We start from the raw sequence: 15,389 nt of genomic DNA on the forward strand, positions 1-15,389 counted from the left end.
TCAGCTGTGATCATGTGATTAATCCTATTGTGTGAGCGCTAACGTGGCTGATTGGGCGCCGCGTGCTCGCCGTGAGCGCCGGCGGGGAAGCGTGTGGTCCGTCAGCCTCGTCACAAACCACCGCCGCTTCCCTCTTTGATCAACAAAGCGGCGCTTGCCCGTGACGACGCCCACGTGGAAACGCACAGTCAAGGTTGTGTAAGCGCTCTTTGGAGAAGGTTCTCAACAATTTTCAGCACTTAGCAACAGCGGTCGGCGCTGACCTGCAGGAATGAAAGAGGAACGCTGCGGAACGCTGCGGAACGCTGCGGAACGCCGCTTCTACAGTCCAGAACATCTGTCATAGCTACCATAGCTACACAAACCCATCTAATCCTGCCAGTGTCGTCTCCCCCTGGTGGTCAGACACAGTATTTACAAACTGGTCCCGCCTTACTAGCATTCTTGGCTAGCAACACAGAAGCTACATAACATATACGTAGCCAAACCTGCCCGATATGTAGCATTTCTGCTCAAGAACGATGAAGCTAAGTGCTAAACTGAAGCGTCTTTGTCTTCATTTGCTATTTTGTTAAATGAATATTTATCTGTTTTTATTTTGTTTATGGAGCACCGGAACGTTCCCACGTTCCCTGAGCTAATATATATTTCACGTGTGACACTGATCCGCCTCCACGTCAGAGGAAGCTCTTTGATGTCTTTGACTGCTTTGTTTCTGGAGTTTTGATGAGTTGACCTCGTTTCACAGAAGAAAACGACTCTTTTAAAAGGGTTCGGAGCCGTTAGCGTGTTCAAGGTTGTGGCACAACAAAATCAGCCCGACACACTAAAGCTGGCTAAAGCTAACCGTCGTTCAGCCTGTTTCTGCTCCGTCTGGTCTCGGCAGGATCCACGACGGTCCGGCTCAGAGTTCCGAGGTGCTCCTCCTGGGCTCCTCAGCTCCTGGGGGAACTTTCTGAGGCTCCAGGGTTGATGTCACATGTTTAAAGTGTTCATGTCCTCACAGCACTTGATGAGCGTGCACGTGACATGCATGAGGAAAACCACTGCAGCTTCCTGTTCCAAAGCTGCATTTAGCTTATCACAGTTAGCACGTGTTTAGCTTCTTCAGCCGGACAGCGAGGGCCCCCAGGGGGCGCTGCAGGACCGAGCGGCTTCATGGTGCTTTCAGGGACCCCAACACGTCTCCACTTACAGCACCTTTATTTGGAAGAGCGTGGAAGCTGTAAAATTAGCCTCCCACACGTTTGTAGCCCTAAATAAAAGTTGTGTAGGAAGAAGCCGCCTCCCACATCTGCTCGCTCGCTCCAGTCCAACCTTCTCAGCTTCCATCGCTGCGCGTCTGCACGTCAAGTGAAGACGAGGTTGTCACGGGAGACGGCTGCTGGCTGGAACGCCGCTCCCACGACTTCTTCACCGCCCGGACCGATCAGCGCTAAACCCTTGACAGGCTCACGCTAATGTGGGTGGAGCCTGCTATTGGCGGGGTGACGTCTCCATGTGACCATCACGAAGCAGCATTAACGATGAAAATTCTTCGTTAATGCTGATTTTACTGTTTCCCCCTTAAAAATCGGCAGCCTTTTCCTGTTTTTACACCGAATCACAACCGGAATGATTCTGAAATCAGACTAATATTTACTGCTGGCGCTAACGTGCCAGAACCGCAGCCGTCCAGCACCTCCCCTGCGGCGCCGCTTCACGCCGCCGCCGCCGCCATCACGCCACAAGCTGTCAAATTAAAACTTTTAAAGTGTGGATGCCTCCGCGGAACTTTCCCTTTTCCCAGGCAACATATTGGCGAGATAATTGAGGATATTAGCAGGCCGACTGTTAGCGGCAGATGAAAGGCGAGGAGGGGAGCGCTGACAGCTCCTCCAGCTCGCCGCGGTAACGAGGGACTGTCAGGAGTCTCTGGGTGTTTATCTGGGATCATCTGGGGGATTTAAACCCCTTACCTTCACTATTCCATTCTTTACGGCGCGTCCTTTATCCACAGTGATTTACGGAGGCTCAAGCTCGACGGCGTGTGATGAATGAGCGCTCTTCCCGAGGTGTCAGGGCCGGGCAGCCCCGCCCCCCCCCTCCATCGCTCTCCTGTCGCACGAGACCTGCGCGAAAAGCTTCACATCTGGAGGCGAAACACGGTTTTCCTTTAAAAAATCAGGTGAAACTTCCATCTGTCTCTTTGTTCCAGACCCGTTCCTGAACGCCTCCTTTGGTTTCGGTCCGTTTATGCTAGCTGTTGTGAGACCTACAGGTCAAAGGTTAAATTGGTCACAAGATGAAGAACCGACCTGCTGAAGGGAGGAGGTTAGAGTTAGCATGAATCTGCTCTCGTTGTCACGGTAACACAGGTGTCTTTAATGTTGCCGTTGCTGCCTCACGTCTCCGGACGCTTGTCGGCGCGGCGGCGGCGGCGTGTAGCTCGTTTCTGTCACGACGTCCAACAAACATTTGCGGACCAATGAGAAGCCAGAAGACTTTAATTGTTTCTGTCATGTTTTCCTGTCAAACACTTCCTGTTTTCCGCTCCGCGGACGTCCTGCTTTTCTCCGACCTTCCTGACAGGAAATGAAAAGTCTTTTGGTTCTGGAATGTTGCCAACCTGACGTTGTCACTAATGGGAATAATTACGCGGCTTCTCTGTCAAGTTTAAGTTATCAAAGCAACATTTGGATGGGATGAGACGAAGCGTAACTCATTAAAAATGCTCGTTGCCGTTAGCATTCAGACGCTGTTTTGCACTTTACGTCTTTTAAAATGAACATTTAACAAACGGAAAACGAATGTTTCCAGCAACAAACAACTGAGGCGACTGAGCCGCCGTTGCCTCAACTTTGGGTCCAGAGAAGAAAGGAACAAAGCCAGGAAGTGTCAGATAGGAGGAACGTTGCCTGCAGGTTGCTCCGCACGGCAACAGAGATTACAGCAACGGGAAACTTTGGAGGATCAAGTCGGAGTTCCATTTGCATTTTCATCCATTTCCATTTGTTTTGGGGCAGCTGTCGGGCGGATTGCAGAAGTCGTGTCGCAGATTTAGATAATGCGGAACGCCGGCGGGGGAGGGGGGGCAGGGGGGGGGGAGGGGGGGTCGCTAAGAAGTGAAGTGTCATTTTATTGACATTGTTATGCTGACAACACGGTGTGATTTGTTTTAAGAGTTTGGGAATCCAGGCTAAGATCCTTCGGGAGCGCAGACGTGACTTTGCATAAGCAGACATCGTTAGCATTCAAGGGCGAAGGTAGCATCTGGCGGACGAGTCGCGCCTCCATCACTTCAGAAGCCGCACGCTGCCGTCACGTTAGCCCATTAGCTACACGAGAACCCGGAGTAGAACACGGCACGAACGCGGGAGACGCGCCGAGGCCGCCGTGGTTATCGACCCCGGTCAGGTGATCGGATGCAGATCGATCAGGCTATCATTATGTTAGCTCGTTAGCTGTGAAGGTCGCGAGTTCACTCATCACTGTTCCGAGAAAAAAATCAGCAAATTATAAAATGTTGCTGAGAGGCAGCTGCCCTTGTAAAGCTAATGTAGCTCAGTGCTAATGACTGAATTTATGGAATCTGGAAACGCATTTCTGATTCTTTTATCAGTTTTCGCTGTTTGTTTGCAGCTCTTGTTTATCGATTAATAACCTTCGTCTCGACTGTTGGGAGGAACGTTGCTGTCAAGGTAACGTCATTGTTCTCGTGCTGTCTGCTCGAGGGTAGCAACGCCGGCGCGGCGCGCCTTTAGCTGCACGCTAACGTCTCAGCCTCCAAACTTTCAGTCGGAGTTTAACGGAGTTTAACGGCTGGAACTACGGCGGTTATCCAATAAACACATTCGTGGCTGATTCCCAGGTCAGGAATGGCCACCGGGTGGCGATGTTTTCGGAATCGTCGATGCTAACAGAACTTCCAGTAAACCAGTTTGATCCTTTTGCTTCTTTCATCACTCAGACGCGATGAAAGACGAACACTTCCTGTCCTCTCTCGCTCTGATGTGCGCTAATGCGGTCGTGACGCTGGTCTCCGCGGCGTCCGGTGTGCCGGCCGTCCCCGTCCCCGTCCCCGTCCCCGTCCCCTCCACATCAGACACGTGAGCCTGTCCGACCATCCGTGGTGATGAGGTCGGCCCCCTCGCCACGCCGCCATTAAACCAGCGTGACGACACATCGGGCTCGCCATCGAGGCTGACCTGTGCCTCGTCCTCCCCACTGATCCAAGGGGCGTGGCCAAGCTTCTTGTCACGATATTAGCAACCTAGCGCGACGGCGACGCTAACCTATTTCCTCGAGAGTCAGAGAAGCAGTCGGATGGTCGGATGGACACCACGTTGCTTTAAACTGGGAGCAACTGGGAAGCCACGGGAGGAACCAGTGCTAAGGGAGGAGCTAAACGAGAATCCTGGAGTTTTTGTCTAAATACGCCGCCGCCCAGATGCGCCGCCGCCGATCCGTGCACAATAATCACACCTTTAGCGCAGCGGCGTGTGGCGGCGCATTAAGATAAAAGCGCTAAAACGGTGTTTGTGCTGGCTCCCAAATGGAGGCTGCTAAGTGAAGTAGCCGGATGATGGTAGCATGAGTGCTCCTCTGAGTGGGAACACTTCACACCACGGGGGTCTGCGCTGACGCCGCCACGGCACAAATTTCCCTCCATCTCGCCACTCGTAGGTCTGGCGCTCGCTCGTTTAGCTCGTATTTCCAGCCGTCAGCGCATCGACGATCCTGATATGACACCCGATGAGGACATTTTATTTTTCCCGCACGAAAAATGACTTTGAGGAGGCGAATCAAAGAGTTTCTGAGGAGGCACAAAGAATTACAATGAAGGAATTCGACGCACTTCAGTCAGAAAAAAACTGAGGCGGCCTTGAAAAAAGCAGAGTATAAAAGCCTGATGGCAGAACTTAAAGGGCGGCGAGAAACTACTGTTCCCATAATCCCGTCAGTCACACCCTCAGCCGGAGACACTTCACCGCCTGCTTCACCTTCCACCCACTCAGAAGCTTAAAATGGATTTAGCTCGTCGGCCCCAAGATGGACAACAGGAGAGGGGCGCGTTAGCATCCATCAGCTACGTAGCTGACGTGCTAATGACCCTTCAAGAGGCTGAACCTGGAGAGCCGACGTCCAGGTGGACATTCTGTCCCCATTCTGTCCCCCTCGGAGGTCACTCGGAGGTCATTGACCTGTAAAAACACGTGTTTGGACGCAGGTTTGATGCCCAAATGTGAATGATTTAGGCCGCGGCAGCGGGGGAAACACATTCCTCTTGATGTTTATGAGCAGGTTGATGGCGGCGGTGGGATCGGCGAGGAGGCCTTGGCACAGATCCGTACGCGCAGCGAGCTGGATAATGAGAATTCACCTCGCCAAATCTTTCCAGTCAAGGACCAGCTCAGATTGAGTGTAATGTCGAAGTAATCAGCCTGTTCTGACCCACCTTGTCCTCACACAGGATTTATGGCAGCCAATTACTGATCTCTATTACCCAGCATGCCGAGGGGATGGAAATCAGAGCAGCGGACGGACAGATGGCGGCCGTCGGAGCGCCTGTCCAGAGGCTAACCTTCGCTCCGCTGCTGTCGGAACGGAAGCTAAACTTTAGCATTTTCTCCACATGGAGGCACTTTAAAGGTCTGTCCGGCATTAGCGATAAGTAGCTTAAGCCAAGTTAGCATGATCATCTGGAGCCGACGCTGAGAAATATTAACGGTAAAAAGAGGAACGTTCAGAGTTTCGTCTAATTAAAAACTTTTACGCACGACGAGTCGCTGCACAGTGTCAAAACTAAAGTCACTTCTAGGCTAAAGGCTAACGACCGCCAACAGCTTCCTGGTTTAAAAGTTCTGCCAATCAATCAGCAGAACTTTAATTCTTCAGCCAGAAGTTCAGAAGGTCGAATCTTTAACGTTCACACACGAATCTGAAAACTGAAAGTCAGGAAGTCAAAATCCTCCGAGTCCCCAAAACTCCCGCTCATTCCGCGGCTCAGACGACCGCGTCACCTGACCTCTGCCTCCTCACATGTTTCAGCGCACCATGAAAGCTGCCGTTGCCTTGACAACCCGTGAAATATGAACCCACGGCAACAGGAGCGGCGGAGGTGGAAACCTTGGTTTGTTACAGAGATGAAGCCTCATAAACTTCACACACATCAGGCAGGTCCTCAGAGCCCCGCCCACTCACGCCCTCTGGACCAATGAGGGTCCAGCGTTGCCCAACAACATCAAAGGCCACGTCAGGTCCTTTCATGCTAGAATTTAACCTGCTTATCTATTGTAAAGGACCAGGCTGATGATGACGGGGGCGGAGACCTCCACCTGAGGGGGCGGAGACCTCCACATGAGGGGGCGGAGACCTCCACCTGGGGGGCGGAGACCTCCACCTGGGGAAAGTTCCCGGTTTCAGTTCCTGACCCCGGGAACTTTCGTTCATCTGGCATCAGATCCGATCATCAGATCCGACAGACGTGGGAACAGCGAGAGTCCGGCGTGCTAGCTGCTGCTGCTGCGGCTGTGGGCGGGGCAGACACGCCCCTGCCTGTGAGGAGCCACTCTGATTGGTCAGGAGTGGAGGAGAAATCATCATTAATGGAACCTCTTGGCGCTCCGATATCGGCTTCCCGTGATGAATCGTGGTTAATTCCCAGGAATCGTTACTGGGGGGGGGGGGGTCGTGATGCTGTGGTCACAGCCCAGAGACGCCGACCCCCCCCCCACGCACAGGGGGGTGCAGACGCTCGCCACGGACGGCCGATCCCGCCGTGCACGTTGGAAACGGATCACATCTTCCACTAATCTGGGAAAACAACACGGGAAAATGTTTCCCGGATGACAGATCCGACGCAGTCGCGTCTGACGGGAGACGGCAAATTAATTAAGATAATAAATTGCAGGTGTCGCATTTGTAATCTTTTCAATCTCACGTTAATGAGGCGGAACTCGTGCAGGAGCGCCGACGCCACCGCCGCAGCGCTCCAGCCGCCATCTTTAATCTGTCGTGTGGACATTCGTGCCGCGGCTTCGCCGGCCCAGCGGGACGCTAACGAGGTCGGGAGGCGGAGCTTGTTGGGCTACGCCAGAGTTTCCAAGCGTACAGAAGAGTCGCGCCTCGGCGCCGGCGGCCATGATGGCGTCTACTGCCGGCCAATCACGTCGCCTCCCCGCCAGGTCATCGCTGCAACAGAGAAGCAGCGGCGGCGGCGGGGGGGGAGGGGTCTAAATGCTAATGGTGTCTTTAAGAGGCTGCTGCCCTTTGAGCAGCGCACGTGACGGACGGCCTTGTCTTAACCCCCCACCTCCAGGAGCTGCACGCCATCATCCAGACACGAGCCGTTGGCGCTCAGGAACGTGACCTTTCCAGACCCCCAAACACTCATCCGAGGATCAGGGGGGCCGGGAAGGAACCAAATATCCCGGGAAAAGTTCAGACTCCGGACGGAGAGTTCAGGAACAGCAGGAGGAGCTTCAGGAACCTGACTGAAGCTCCAGGGGGTCACTTGGAGAAGGAAAGATCTTGGATTGGTTACCGAGACAACCAGCATGCTAATCCGCCTACGTTGTTCCTCGCGAGAACCCGAAGAACAGACTTCAGGATTCCCAGTGGTTCCCTGGGAACGGTGGTTGGGAACCTGGTCCTCACCGGGATCATCTCACCTGCTGGAAGATCACTGAAGGTTGGACACCTCCGCTCTGCCGGAATAATTAAGACTGGGGGATTCACCACGGTAACCATGGAGACCATGAGGCAAAGGTCAGACTCAGTAGAGGTGAACCTCAGCAAGGGCACGGCGTGGGGGGGGGGGGAGGTCCTTATGGACACTCATCATGTCCTCCAGAAGCTTCAAGGTTAGCGAGAGTCAATAAGCCTCCCGCAAAGGTTACGCAGACCCAGAAGGTGGATTTTATGCAAACCGGAATCTCGACAGATCCGGCAGAGGGATAGCGAGCACGCTAACGCTAACGCTAACCCCCTCTGAGGTTTCTTCAGCGCCACGACTGCCCGGCGTTATTTGCCGGGGGAGGACAAACGTCCTGTAAACGTCCCAGGATTAATTAGCCGATTTTACAGACCAGCACTCGTGTCCATCACCAGCAGCGGCGGTGGGCGGAGCCTCCGGGACGCCGGCGCAAACCCGGAGGAAGCGACTGACTTTGGTCCTGAGCGGAAGTTCAGGAAGAACCTGGCAGAATGTTTCCAAACGTGTTAGCCTGTGGCGCTAACAGTGGGAGAAGCTAAATGTACAGACAGCAGTATCAGCCTGCTTTGATCTTTTCATTTCTTTGATCTTTGATCTTTTTCTCGGTAGCTTCCTGAAATGTCGGCTGACCAGACGAAGCATCGGCCGCTCCGCCGGGATCCTCGCACGAGGACCGGCGTCGGCGGCTCCGCCCACTCCCGCTCGTACGCAACAGGGTCACGTGAGGCCGACCAATCAGGACGCAGGATCAGACGTTCAAGGAGAACCAAATGCCCTCATTGATCGGAGGCTCCAGGCCGGTTCCCGACCGCACGCTCTTCAGATCGATACCCCGCAGATAAGCCGCCGTCAGCCGCTGATATTGGTGATAAATCGCCGGCGGCCGGGCGCCGACTGATGACTTCTTGTGGAGCGACTCAGCCGTGGCGCCAAGGGCGGCGCCTAATCCACCCAGACGGCGGCGCCGCAGTCGTTAGGCACTGCCCTTTATTCTGTTAATTAGCGGCTACATAATAGCGGCCGCCGCCTTTGATTGGGTGACATCCGCCCAGGCGCGCCGGCTAATCAGGCGGGGTTAAAGCGCCGCCGCCGCCGTGATGAATTACCTGGATCCGCCGCCGTTATCGCTCGGTTTGTTTTTCAAAAGACAATGAAATAAATAAACGGAAAAAAAAGGTCGGGAGAAAATGAAATGATGGCGTGGCGGCGCTTTGTGAAATTGTGCTGTCAAACGTTCCTCCGTTCTAATTTCCTGGAGCGCCGATGATGGAGCGCGCCCGCCGACAGCATCTGATAACAGCAGAAGAAGAGCGCGGCGAGGGGGCGGGGCCACGGCGACGGAGCGCGGCCGTGTTTACAAACAACACAAAACAATTAACCGGATCTGACGGACGAGGAAATAGGAAGTTTTGATTCCACGTTTAAAATTTAAAGATTCCAAATCACAAACAACGTTCCTGAGACAGTGTGTTTGTGTGTGTGTGTGTGTGAGTGTGAGTGTGTGTGTGTGTGAGTGTGTGAGTGTGTGAGAGTGTGAGTGTGTGTGTGAGGGTGTGTGTGTGTGAGGGTGTGTGTGTGTGTGGTGTGTGTGTGGTGTGTGTGTGTGAGTGTGTGTGAGTGTGTGTGTGTGTGTGTGAGGGTGTGTGTGTGTGTGAGTGTGTGTGTGTGGTGTGTGTGTGAGAGTGTGCGTGAGTGTGTGTGTGTGTGTGTGTGTGTGGGTGTGTGTGTGTGTGTGTGTGAGTGTGCGTGTGTGCGTGAGTATGTGAGAGTGTGTGTGTGTGTGTGTGTGTGAGAGTGTGTGTGTGTGTTTGTGTAAGAGTGTGAGTGTGAGTGTGCGTGTGTGTGTGTGTGAGAGAGTGTTGTGTGTGTGTGTGTGTGAGTGTGTATGTGAGAGTGTGAGTGTGTGTGTGTGTGGTGTGTGTGTGTGTGAGAGTGTGTGATTGTGTGTGTGTATGTGAGTGAGTGTGTGAGTGAGTGTGTGTGTGTGTGTGTGTGTGTTGACAGGACCGTCCCAGCACAACTGTCACTTGCTGCTGGCGTCCTCATGGGGGGGGGCAGCTCTGACGGACGCCTCCTCCCAGGGAATTATGGGAAATGACAGCTGCAGCTACATGAAGCCGAAAAGGCTGAAGAAGAGCTCAGTGTCACACACACACACACACACACACACACACCCCAGAGGAGAGTGTGTGGCAGCGTGGGGGGGTATTTAAAATAACCCCTCTGTAGTGCTGATGTGGGGGGGCCCCAGGTGATCAGGTGCAGTTACAGCTCCGCCCCCTAATCTAACCTGTCAGGTGACCTCAGGTGACCTCGAGCTATGTGACAAATCTTGACGAAGCTCAGTCTAAAAAGATGGACTGAAGTGCCCCCCCCCGGCGGCGTGTACAGTTCCTCTGGAGCTCCGCCCCCTCCGGCGGCGTTTACAGTTCCTCTGGAGCTCCGCCCCCTCACACTCGCCAGATTTCATCCGGTGAGAATCACATTTTGTCCATGGCTGCGTCCTGATGAATGATTTCACATTTCACTTACTCACCTTTTTAAAAGCTAATCTACACGGATGGCGTGGAGGGAGCCGCCGCCGCTCCTCTTATTCGGGCCCGTGGAGGGTGGAGAGTCGGGAAAAGTCCATTTGAAAACTTCATCAGCGGCGAGCGCGGCGGCACGTCTGAGCGCACACGGCGCCGCCGCTTCCCTCGCATTTAAATATGGACCCTTCTTAATTGAGCAGAAACGGCCGCGCGGGACGGCGGCGAGCTAATACGGCGGCGGGAATGTCATCAGGCGGACGGACGCCGGACGCTCCCGCTTTTATTGGCAGCTCCTGAGCTGAATGTGAGGTTCCGTTCAGGGGAAAAGTAATCGACTTTGGAACAAAATGGCGTGGAAAATGGCGCGTAGGCCCGGAGCGGCGCCGCGGCGAGGCGGAAATCTATCAGCAGGCGCACGCCGACATCGGCATTTTCAAAAAATGTGATTTAGCCGCAGATAAAAGCGCCGGACCGGAGCGTCCGGAGGAGGAAAACCAGCGTCCGGAGCCACGTGATCCGTTAACACCACTGCAGGAAATGTGAGTGTGTGTCAGGTGTGTTCATGTTCAGATAAAAGAAACACACACACTCAGATACACACAAATACACACACACACATTCAGATAGACACACACACAGATACACACACACAATCAGATACACACCAACACACACAGATACACACAAATACACACACATACACACTCAGATACACACACAGATACACACACACACTCAGATACACACACACTCAGATACACACAAATACACACACACACACACAAATACACACAAATACACACACACACTCAGATACACATACACACACTCAGATACACACAGATACACACACACCAATACACACTTCGCAGCATATTTCGGTCTCTTTTTACTGTTTTGTTTGTTTCTTTGCTCCTTATTCATTAGCCGCGGGATGCTAACCGTCGCAGTATCACGGTGCTGAAAACTGACCCACTTAGAGGTTTTCGCTCATTTGGATCCAGAAGATTCACGACGACCAAGTTTCTCGGAACAACTGGAATCAAGCGCGTTCCCCCACGTTAACGACAGCAACGGGAGCTGCTAGCAGTTAGCACGCGTGCGCTAGCGCTCCCGCAGGAACCGTGAGGATCTGAGAGTCAACTTTCACTGAACAGCCACGAAAACGGTGAAATCTGGTTCTGCTGCTCTGGGAGCGTCGCATTCAGAGAGCGTCTCTCACACACACACACTCACACACACACACACACACACACGCACACACACACACACACACACACACTCAGGGAGCTGCAGAGCGGATCAAGTGCGCCTGGAGAGCTCTACGGAGAGGCTAGCTTTCCTCATTAGATGGCGGCGCTCTCTCTAATCGCTGTCACCAGACCGCGGCTGAAAAACGGATAATTAACGTTGGGCGCCGCCTCGGTCGCCGTCCATGCTAAACAGCTCCGCACACGTGTGTGTAGACGACGGAGACCCCCCACACACACGCCAGGCTCCCCGGGGGCGCCAGAGCCGTCTCACGTTAGCGTCCAAGCCTCTGAGCGGAGCCGCTAGCGCCCCCCGGCAGCCCCGGTCGGACCGGCCGGCTCCTTCGGTTCCCCTTCAGTCATTTATTAAGTGGAATGAGTCGTTAATCGAGCTGTACGGAGCAGATTTATTTATGCCCCCCCCCCCCAAAGGCAGTTATTAATATCATAAATATTTGATGATACTTTGCATGACCCTGCAGAGAACGACACAGCGAGGTAATGAAGGTTAGCGCCGGGGGGACGGCTGATTAAATAGCGACTCCGTTGCAACAGCCCACCCAGGGCCGCCATAAACCTTCTAATAAAATGGACTAAATAAACACGGCGCAGATTAACGAGCTAACCTGAGCTAGCGCCTTCCTGCCGGTGCTGCCGAGGTCTGACCTCTGCGGGGGAGGCGGGCTTCAGGTGTTAGCTGTTGCTAACAGCGTTGGCTAGCAGACAATAACATCACAAACTCGACCGGACACGGACCTTTCAGCCGATAGCTAAGCTAAATGTAGCATAGATCTGATGGAGAACAGGGTGAGGGTGCACGAGGGGCCACGGTTTGATGAGAAGCAGGTCCGCAGTAAAGGGGGCGTGGCCAGAACCCGATAAACGGCTAGTCTGCTAGCGTAGTTTGACTTCTGCTGTCCGTTAGCTTCGGTCTGGCCTGAAATAAACGTCGTTTCACGCAGCTTTTCAACATCACTTCTGCCGCTACCAGGGAGGAGGGAAGAATCGCTCCCATTTCCAGCTCCGTTCCTTCATCCCGGCATCCGCCGTTTTCCCGGCGCCACGGCGAGCGGAACGACGCAACAGTGATGGCGTCGCTCCCAAAACTGGCCGTGTTAACGCTAGCTCATCTGGCACATCCGTAGGTGTCAGCGAGACGCAGGATAATCCCAACACCCAAAGTTTACAGCCCATAATCCGAAACGGCGGCGAGCAGGCTGGCCCCTCCCCCGGGCCGCCATCGCCTAATGAGCAAAGAGCTTGAATATTTAAAGAGGCGCTACATGCAACATTTATCGACTCTCCAAACCTCTTTCCTTACACATTCCGTCGTGGTCGAGTAGCTCGGCAGAATGATTTTCAGGGCTGACGTGTATATTTTGACCTTGTCGGAGGCTGAACTCTCCCCGCCGCCGCCGCCGCCACCGCCGCCGCCTCCTTGCCTGGTGCGTGCTGGGTAATTGAGCCTTTGGGGAGAGCAGGCAGACTACCCGGCCTTCAAGTACGGATCTGTACTGATGATCAGGAGTCGGAGCGGCTAATCAATAAGTGCAGAACCAGCAGCGGGTGGTCGTGAGGCTCCGCCCCCCAGCAGCGGGTGGTCGTGAAGCTCCGCCCCCTGGCGGCGTAGCCGCAGAGATCACATGGACTTATATTAGCGGCACCTCTGGGCTCAACGATATGTGTAATTAAATATGTTTCCTGGCATAAAACGCTATTAACTGGCCTTGAATGTGTTCCTCAACAATGAGAGGCGCCGCGGCGAGGAGATAAGTTTAAATTGGCGGTGGGAAGCGGCGGCGCCGGCTGGATTTAAATTGCAGGACTTCCTCTGAACGCCGCGGGCGAGTCCAGAATGAAAGTTGCCTTAATGGACACAGTTTAAATTACTTTTTGTGATGTCGTTTTTTGTCATTTTTCCTTCGCCTGGAATATCGCAGCTTTGATGGCGCCGTATGTAGGCCACCGACTCTGGCCACGCCCACCAGACGCAGCTCCGAACATGGGCCAGCCGGATCCAGGAGGTCCTGATGTGGTTCTGGATCCGGTTTCTGGATTTAGAGACCAGTCAGGATTACTGGTTCTGGATCTATTTGGGAGGAATTTGGTTGGATGATCCTGACCCGGATTCAGAGAGCTGGTCCAACCTGTGGTCCTGGTCCAGGTTCTCTCTAGATCCTGAATACTGGTACCGGATCATCTGATCCCCTGTGAGACTCGGCAGTCACTCGTGCTGACACACGGAGCGGCGTTCCCGGGGGCCTCGGGGGCCATCGAGCGCCACTCCACATTCGGGATCGATCCCTCGTTCCGACTCAGGTAAACAAAAAGATTATCGGCGGCGGTAAATGAAGAGCGGAGCCGGAACGCTCGGAATTCAATTGCAGCTGTAACGGCTGCGGTTTAGGCGCCAAAGCTCGTGGCGAAAATGCTAATCCGCCGTTAGCGCCCGGCACAGAAGAACCGTGCGTGTTTTACGTGCGTCCTTTCATCTCCCCGTTTGCTCATCAGAACCAAAGTCGCACAATTTCCGGGGCCGCACAAACGTGATAAACGGGCCAATGGGAGCTCTCTAAACGAGCGCGTGGCGGTGAACACGCGGCGATGGACCAGAGCCGAGCCCCGCTTTAATACGCAGAGCTTCCTCTGGGGGGGTCCACTCCGGGTCCCCCCCCCCCCCCCCGGGCTCGGCCACAGAAGAACCGGCGACATCGTCACAATATCGTGTCGCGCAAATGGCTGCAGATGAGCGCTGGCACGTGGAGCGCCGCGCGCTTGGCGCCAAACAATAAGCGGCGGGGATTGCTCGGGAATCTTGAGGAGGAATTACCCCCCCCGCGATAAGAGCGCCGCCGGTCCTGGACCGCCGATGAAAACATGACAGAACCCTCGACACCAGCCGCTGCGTGGCACCGTGCTCAGGTGACCTTGTGGGTTGCCGAGGCAACGCACACGCGTCGCGAGGAGCTCTGGACCCGGGCCAGCGGCACCGGGAGGAACTTTAGTTTGAGTCCGTGGTGAAACCGGGACAACTCACCGCTAACGGCAACCGCAACGACGCAAGCTGCACCGCCTCCTGCCCGGCACGCGCGCGCACACACGCGCACAGTGAACAAGCGTGTGTTTGAAGCCCGGGAGCGTGCGTGCGCGCGCGCGCGTGTGTGTGTGAGACCGCGGTACTCACAGTTGCGCTCTTGTTCTCCGCAGGTCTGACGGCGCCTCAGAGTTTCATCCTCGCGGCGTTTCTCCCCGGGCTGAGCTTCCTCTTCCTCTTCCTCTTCCTCTTCCTCTTCCTCTTCCTCTCCGGACTGAAGGTGTGAGGAGCAGGCGGAGGAAGGATGGAATGCAAAGACTTAACGCACAGGAATGAAAGGCAGGGTGAGAGAGAGCGAAGAGGAGGAGGAGGAGGAGGAGGAGGAGGAGGAGGGTGCCAGTGAGAGAGTCCTGAGGGGGGGGGCGAGCGGCGGCCTGTGATTGGCCCGTCAGTCCACGAGAGGCAGCGTGCTCGCGTGGCGGGACGCCGGCACCCTCGGTGGTTCTGGATCTACTGAAAGGCTCCGCAGGCTGGATCAGGACTCCCTCGCTCCGGGGGGGGGGATGACAGCTCCGAGCTCCTCGTTGGCTCTTCATCACTGACAGGTGAGGAAGAGGAGCCCCCCCCCACCAACCTCAGGCTGAGCCGGGGGCGTTGGCGAACCTCTCTCATGCACCTGAGGGCGCCATGGTCACGTGACACAGTGACAGATGCTAACGGACGGTTGGTTGCTAGGCTGCAGCTCCATGGTGTCGTCGGCTAGCTTCCTGGAGACGCCGCATCCATGAGGCCGACGCCCCCGTCGGACGGCCGCGGCTCCTCCCCCCCAGCTCTGCGGGGGGGCCGTGAAGCCCATCTCTGCCTCCTCACTCCACCAA

The 15,389-nt window shown here is 54.9% G+C and overlaps 1 protein-coding gene across 2 annotated transcripts in view; it reads right to left on the bottom strand.

Moving 5' to 3' along the window:
- rbfox3a (RNA binding fox-1 homolog 3a) overlaps nucleotides 1–14,864 on the bottom strand; it is a 223,950-nt gene extending 209,086 nt beyond the window's left edge. Inside the window, exon 1 of one of the 2 annotated variants that reach the window (XM_057015304.1) lies at nucleotides 14,662–14,864. The gene's annotated coding sequence lies outside the window, so the exon portion shown is untranslated. The remainder of the gene's footprint in view (nucleotides 1–14,661) is intronic. The other variant, XM_057015301.1, reaches the window with a different exon arrangement.
- Between the last annotated feature and the right edge of the window lie 525 nt (nucleotides 14,865–15,389).

The sequence above is a fragment of the Takifugu flavidus genome, chromosome 18 (genome assembly GCF_003711565.1).
Source record: "Takifugu flavidus isolate HTHZ2018 chromosome 18, ASM371156v2, whole genome shotgun sequence".
NCBI lineage: Eukaryota > Metazoa > Chordata > Actinopteri > Tetraodontiformes > Tetraodontidae > Takifugu > Takifugu flavidus.